Source organism: Homarus americanus, unplaced genomic scaffold (genome assembly GCF_018991925.1).
Source record: "Homarus americanus isolate GMGI-L3 unplaced genomic scaffold, GMGI_Hamer_2.0 scaffold50564, whole genome shotgun sequence".
Classification (NCBI taxonomy): domain Eukaryota; kingdom Metazoa; phylum Arthropoda; class Malacostraca; order Decapoda; family Nephropidae; genus Homarus; species Homarus americanus.
This window is the reverse complement of record NW_024715014.1, coordinates 4,419,587-4,427,890: the sequence shown is the minus strand read 5'-3', so window position 1 is coordinate 4,427,890 and position 8,304 is coordinate 4,419,587.

The following is an 8,304-nucleotide window of genomic DNA, read 5'->3' as shown; positions in this document are numbered from 1 at the left end:
AGGACCAAGGGATCTTATACACCTGGAGAAGGAAGAGGGGGAATTTTAGACCTAGAGAGAAGGAGGAGGAGGAATCATGGACCTGGAGAGGAAGAAGAGGAGAAGGAATCCTAGACCTAGAGAAGAGGAGGAGGAATCATGGACCTGGAAAGGAGGAATCATGAACCAAGACAGGAGGAGGAATCATGGACGTGGAGAGGATTTTGAAATGAGATAAAGAAAGATCCGAAGAGGGTATTCTGTCGACTTATAGAAGGGGATCTTTGACCAGAGAAGAAGTGTGAGATTAAAGAAAAGGAGGAGAAGAGGAGAAGAGGGCCGTAGTTGGGGGAGGAAAGGGCCGTGGTTGGGGGGGGGGTGGAGTGGATGGGGGAGGACGGTAGACCAGTTGAAGAAGTAATCTATTTTGAGAGCGTCGGGTCGTAATACTTCATTCCTGGGATGCCTCCTCTGTCAGGCCCGGCAGGACGGGTGACCTGCCGGTGACCTGCAGATGACCTCTTAGATCTTAGGCATTGTGGCGTGTGTCGACCTCATGCTGAGACTCCAGGTCGACTTGGCAGTGGGACCAAGAGGAAGGTGTGTGTGTGTGTGTGTGTGTGTGTGTGTGTGTGTGTGTGTGTGTGTGTGTGTGTGTGTGTGTGTGTGTGTGTGTGTCAACCAAACAAGTAGTACAGCACTGTGGTATAATGTGGCTAAATATCTCGAGACTTACTGTAATCACAGTAATACCACACTGAGCGAGAGAATTGAAGGAACAGTTTATACCGTTTATATAAATGGAGAAGGAAAGGTGAAGGAGAAGAAATGATAGAAGTAGATAATAGAACATAAAGGAATCCTGGATAAAGAATAAGAAGAGGAGGAGAAGAAACAACAAGGAGAAGAAACAGATAGAAGGAAGGAGAAACGGAGAAGAAGAGACAAGAAGTAGAAGAAAAGACGAAAAAGGAGGAGGAGGAAAAAAGAAGATGAAGAATTAGTAATAGTCTCGCGTGGAGGTCAATGTGGACTTCCCAGCGGCAGCCTCTTACACACCACTCGCATAATGACCTGTTAAAACTCACTGTATAAACTGTTTAGGATCATTTATCATCTGTTGACGGTCATCTGAGAATCTTTAGGGTCATATGTAATCCATTTAGAGTCACCGGCGAGCTGTTTGTGGGGTCCCGGATCAGTTTTATTGTTGGAGGTGAGTTGTGGTGAGGTGAGGTGAGGGAAGGTGTGGTGAGGTGAGTTGTGGTGTGGTGAGGTGAGGGAAGGTGAAGTGTGGTGTCCATTGTCGGGTTTAGGCGATCGAATGAAGTGCTGGCAAACGCTGTCCATGTGCTTACCAAAGGTTTAGTATACAGTGTCCTTTGAAGGTAACCAAAATAACGTGTAAACAATACCAGGTGGAAGAGAGAGGCAGTCGGATGCTTAAAAATGTTCTTCTTTCTTATGGTAGTTGTCACCTCGTCAGCAGCCAGTCCGTCCAGCCAAGTTTTCCTTGTTGGAGTTCATTTATATTATCATTGCCTTGGTTTACTACTGACGTCATCGACTTGGTCCATAAGAATTGTGATATGTCTGACCTCGCAATGTGGAAAATGGTTGTAAAATGATGATGATGAATGGTTAGGTTAGGTTGGGTTAATTTTAGGTTAACTGGCAGTCTGGTTAAGGTTGTGATGTGCCTGTAGAGCTGTGAGACATGATTAGAATTCGAGCAAGATTTGTATCATGTTGAGGTATGGGGGGGGGGGGGATAGCCAGGTGTGTTGTGACGTTTACGTGATGGTGCGTGTCTTATATCCAGCTCGTGTTATGGAAGCCACGGCACGGCAGGGGTGGACACGGCGAACAAGAGGTAGCCTGATCACTGCCTCTAAAGGTGCAGCCACACGTGCGTACATTTTGTCGCCAACGTGTGATCAACAAGAGGAAACACCGGTCTAGTGCACGCAGCCGCACCCTACCAAGAGTCGGAACCCTGTGCCTCATTTCGTCTTTGTCGATCACATGTTGGCGACAAAATGGCCGCACCTTTAGACACACTCATCATTATTTCATATCACTGATATTAAAGTATTCATCGCCCACATGTAGAGTGGGTTATCAGTGTCCTCTTTGTACCAACCATGTCTTAACATATCACGAACAGAAGAATACTGCAGAGTTTCAACACCACACATATAACAGTATCAGCGCTCAATCAAGACCATGCAACATTACATTTTACACTTTAGTACTAATAATAGGATTCAGATACCAATTATGCCTTAGAGGTACTATAAACAAGGTAACAAGGTATAGGACAAAAAAAATCCTGTTATGTTATTTGAAGAACATAATTGAGAGGAGAGAGGAACATGAAGAGAATAACCAAGAAATAATATAATGGAGGAATTATTTAAGAAGATGAAGTAGACACTCAAATGAATATATATTGGAGATAATAAGCACACGAGAATGAATAAATTACGAGTAAGTAAACGTAAAAGAGAGACAGAGAGAAAGATAAACGTGTAGGAAGAAACATGTAAACAGGACAGGAGTGAGTGAAAGAGGAGGGGGGGGGGGATACTATTGAAGATCCTTAAATTACCTTGTCAAAGAAAACGGATTACGGGTTGTGGTCCTGAGTGAACGAAGGTGTGTGTGTGTGTTTGTTTGTGTTGAGAGAGAGAGAGAGAGAGAGAGATTGCAAGAAATGGGACTTGAGCAGGGCCATAATTACTCTCTCTCTCTCTCTCTCTCTCTCTCTCTCTCTCTCTCTCTCTCTCCTGTACCCTTTGACCTCTTTCTCATCTCCTTATGTGTAAATGCTACCAACTTTTTCCACTCATAATCCAAGGTTGAATATTGAGTGGCCGTGTTATACGTTTTTACTGTTAACTTCTCTGGAATGTTGTGGACCCAAGTGTTGTTGTCTTGGTGGTGTTGATGATAGTAATAATAATGGCAGGAGTGTTAATAATATTTTATACAATAATAATAATAGTTTACGGTTTACTTAACAATTAGTACACATACCATTAGATCTTAGAATGTGTGTGTGTGTTGGAGACTGAGGCTGGAGGTGTTTCTGGACATATTGTTGGAGTTGCTGTTTAATTGGTGTTGGTGAGTGTGTTGGTGTATAATTGTTGGGGTGGTGTTGACGGTGTTGATGGCATTGAGGTTTGACTAGAGTGGTGATGATAGTAAAGGTTTGATGTTCGTGTTGATCAATGCTTCCCATCATGGCTTCACAGGCGGGCGTTCATGTCAAACTAATCTATTAACATTATTTTCAGCTGTTTTCGAATTAGTGGACGACGAGCACACTTATGAAGTGGTATATCTCGTCTTTAGCAAAGCCTTCGACAGAGTCCCCCACGAAAGACTAATAAGAAAAGTGGAGGCTCGTGGCATTGGAGGAGATATTCTAAAATGGATTAGTGCGTGGTTACAGGACAGGAAACAGCGAATGAACATTAACCGCACTAAATCCGATTGGAGCAACGTCACTAGTTGAGTACCCCAAGGCTCGGTGTAGTTAACTAGTATAGGTATTTGAGAGACCCACTGGGATTACAACGAGTGGTAAAGTTGTTTAGTGATAAATTCTCCAGGGCGATAATCGAGACAACACTGTATAAGGGAACTTCCGGGGTGTGAGGCTTGGATGCGTGTCGAGTTTTGGCCGAGAGGCGCCAAAAAAGGTAGAGAAGACGCGAACACTCGGTGATTTTTGCCGGAGGTGAGTGTGGTGGTGGTGGTGGTGCATAGCTGTACTGGTCTCAGGCTCCCACGATTAAGATTGTGATGAGGAGCTGTGAAGGGCCACCTCTGACAGCATCCCCACCGCCCACACCACCACTGACAGCCTCCCCACCGCCCACACCACCCCTGACAGCCTCCTTACCGCCCACACCACCCATGACAGCCTCCCCACCGCCCACACCACCCCTGACAGCCTCCTTACCGCCCACAGCACCCCTGACAGCCTCCCTCCCCTCGCACTACCCCTGACAGCCTCCCCCCGCCCACGCCACACCTCGTCCTCTCCGCCACCAGGCACAAGTGCTGGCAGCCACTGCTAGAGGCAACATGCAGTTTGTCCTCTTGTGATGGGTATCTTACCTTTGTGTCAGACTGCCGGAGTAGTGGCGTATACCTGAGTTACCAACTGGATACCTCCACCACCCAGCAGTCAGTACACGGGTGGTTGTATCTCATCAACATACAATTTTCTTGCTTATAAGTAAACAAGACTTTAAAAGGCATTATCTTCCTGGGGCTTAATGACCACAAAAAAGTAATTCATTATTATGTAAATTCAATTATTCTCATAACATTATTAAAATAAAGTTCTGATATCATTATTAAACTTCTTAATTATCATCATGACAGGAAATTTATTTGTTTATTATTTTTTATAGAAGTATTATTGTAGTGACGTGTCGAGTTTCTTTCTTGGTCTGGTCAAGATCTCTGGCAACCCGACCCATGACTACTGCACGACGACACACACACACACACACAGTCTCCATCATCGCCAAAAAAATATCCGCTTGTGACAATGATTAAATACTTGTGTTTGGGTTAAGCAGGAGTGACTGGTGTCCCTATAATGCTGCCGTTAGTCACCAGTTTTATATGTTTCCTTAATGTGTGTGTGTGTGTGTGTAGTGTGGGAGGGTGCTGGAGGCAAAAGACCAGGTTCACAATAAACGCCTCGAGACACACCACTAACTAGGACCGGTGTTGGCTGTGTGTGTGCAGGAAGCGAAGGCATTATCATAATATACCTCCACCTGTGCATACCTGTGCTGGGGGCGTATACGGTATATTCTGCTTGAGAAATGTTTGGTATATCCACTCAAGCCAAGAATATACAATACTCTATATACAGTCTATTTTAAGATGTATATTTTTTATGTATGTTATGTATATTTCTCAGTATTCTTGAATATTTGTGTGTTGGGAGATCTACTGATGACCTCACAGTGTGTATGGGAGTGAACGCGTGTTGTTGAGTCTTTCTTTGTTTGGTGTGTTCAATAGTTATTAATTCTAATTATTTATTCCGTTTGTTGTTTATTGTGTTATTTGTGTCCATTATGGTTTTTTTTATCAAATAGCGTTAACTTGGTCTCATGTTCCCCGGCCTTAGACCTGAGATATGATGTATTTTCCTATCCGTCCGTCCGTCCGTCTGTCTGTCTTTATACCTTTCTGTCATCATCATCCCTTGAGTACGATGACTTAACCCCTTGATTATGATGACTTAACTACATGAGTATGATGACTTAAGTACATGAGTACGATAGCTTAACCACTGAGTACGTTGACCTATTTAAGTGTTAAGTCATCGAAGTCAAGGAGCTAAATCATCGTAATCAAAGGATTAAGTCATTATAACCAAAGGGTTAATACCGTTAAGTCATAGCCTGTTAGAGAGGTTAAGTCATCTTAGTCAAAGGGTTAAGTCATTGTACACAAGGGGTTGAAGGAGGCATTACCGGTATGTCCCACAAGCACCAATACTTTCTCCCGACAGGTAGAGACTTGTAACTCGGCCAAACAAGCACTCGAGTACACTGAAGAGGTTGACCCACAGAGTTAAGAAGATGGCCGCTCATTACCATTAGTCCTGTGTGAGAAATGTTCTTGGTGACACTGTGGCCTTATACTACGACGACCGGTTCATCCCCCGAGAGAGAATGTATGTATGTATGTATGTATGTATGTATGTATGTATGTATGTATGTACGAGTGTGTGTGTGTGTGGGGGATTTTATATTATATTTTAAGTTAACCAATGAGATGCATTTTAAACATTAGAGACTCGGCGCCATTGGAAGAGCAAGAGGAATCGTGTAGAGCAGGAGAAGGTAACCTGTTCCTGGCAATCACTTTTACCAGCGACAACGTGGAGAGTAAGAGGAGGTAACCAGGTCTTAGCGAACACTCCTACCAGCAACAACGTGTAGACCAGGAGGAGGTAACCAGGTCGTAGCGAACACTCCTACTAGCAACAACGTGTAGACCAGGAGGAGGTAACCAGGTTGTAGCGAACACTCCTACCAGCAATAACGTTCACATTCCTTCACTGATACAAAACACCAAGGCTCCTGTTGTTCTCTGGTGTTATATTGTTATTAGACTTTGGGCGGCCGTGACGGAGATAAGATTGTGTGTTATGTGAGGTTATCGCTGGGGCTGTGACGGTACATTGACGGCCTTATCGTACAGCTGTCACACTAACACCTGCACCCGGAATCTAACCTAATCTAACCTAACTTTACCAAATCTAACCTAACCCTTCCTTCCTTCTTTCCTTCTTTCCTTCTTTCCTTCTTTATAGAGATGCAAGTAGAAAAACAGTGAGAGACAAGTAGAGAGATAGGAAGAAAATAGAGAGAAAATTAGAGACAGGTAGAGAGAGTGAGGTGGACAGAACGGTACAGGTAATAGGCAAGGTGACCTGTTACCTGTGTTCAGAAGGAGCTGTTATCCCGGATCACCTTCACTACCTGCTATCCTGGTCACACACCGACCAAACTTAACCTGATCTAACTTAACTTAACCTGATATAACCTAACTTAACCTAGCCTGACAACTTAACCTAGTCTGAACAACCTAAATTAACTTAGTATGACAACCTAACCTGACATGCTATTTAACCTTATCAAACTTAACCTGAGCTAACTTAACCTGATCTAACTTAACCTAATCTTAACACTCTAACTTAGTCTGATAACCTAACTTAACCAAACCTGACAACCTAACTTAACCTGATCTCACTTAGTCTAGCCTGACAACCTAACTTAACACACACACATGGGTTCAGAAACAGTATCGGGTCTCGTCTGAACCCCTGAAATGAATCCTTTATGCCTGAATCCTTGAAAATCCGGGTCGTGGTGAGGGTGTCGTGCGTCGCCTTAACTGGTTCATGCCCGCTAGACCATTAGCATATCCCAGGCTGAGGTATACTGTATATAATTTATAAGTTAAGAATATACTGCCCGGCCATCACCACCCGGCCCGGCCTTCACCACCCGGCCATCACCAACTGGCCCGGCCTTCACCACCCGGCCACCACAGAAATCCAGATCACCTCCAGGCAGGTGTGGTTATGTTAATTTTTTCCCTCTTATATTATTTTTATTTTATTTTCTGTTTTGGTTTAGGAATAATGTTTACCAGTTCCTGCTGAGCCCATGCCTGTCTTTGGGGCGTCCAGGGGTACACTTATGTCTAGGAATTACTGTATTTAACCATTTTCTCATGAGTAGACAGAAGCTGTTCAGTAGACAACACACTGAGACTCTTGCTTCTAAAAGTTGACAGTGGAGTGAGGAAACAGGTAGGTAAGAAGATATAAGCTCAATCGCGTCTATATCTAGGATGGTGTTGGTATCGCCTCACTGTTTGTCATATTAGGAAGGGACTCGGCTAGGCTGGGGGGATCAAGCTCACAACACTGATATTAAACCAGGGTGGTGTTGTTGGGGTAATGATGGGTCGTGTTGATGATTACCAGCTCCTTGTCGTGTTCCGTAAGGCTGCTGTTACTTTTACCTTCTAGGAAAAAATATATTAAGTTAAATGTTTATTAAGTGTACAGTTACAGTTGATTGTCTTTACCACCACTTTCACACTGTTGTAGATTGCCACTTAGTTGTCGTCTCTCTCTCTCTCTCTCTCTCTCTCTCTCTCTCTCTCTCTCTCTCTCTCCCCGTTCCGTCCCGTCCCTTGCAGTATTCATGCACTTCTCGCCCCAGTCACTACCACACTTCCAAGCCACTTCTACTACTTCCTGGTCACTTCTGCTACTTCCTGGCCACTTCCCTCAGCCTTACATATTTGTCTGCCAGTCACTTCCAATTTCACTTCTCTCTCGTTGTCACTTCCCTACTCACACTCATCCATCGTCTGACACTGTCCTCACGTCTACTAACCCTCGTGTTGCTTCTGCTACTTCCTTTACTCATCCAACTTCACCCACTCCCCCAGTGGTCATATCTCTCCAGTAGCCGCTAACGAGGTCACTGGCGCCACTACTGCCTCGGCCACTAACCAGAACTCATCAGGTCAGTGACTCAAGAGACCTTTGTTCAAGCACCGGGAACCTTTGCCTTCTAAATCAACAGGTCCTCCACCACGCCCATCACGCCCACCACACCCTTCCCGCCTACACTCACTTATTTAGTCCAGTTCATCCACCACTCCTCGCTCATCTTCAACCACCAGGCCCGGCTCATCCACCACGCCCACCTTCACCCACCACGCCCAATCCACGCCACATCTTCAACTAAAGGCCAGGTA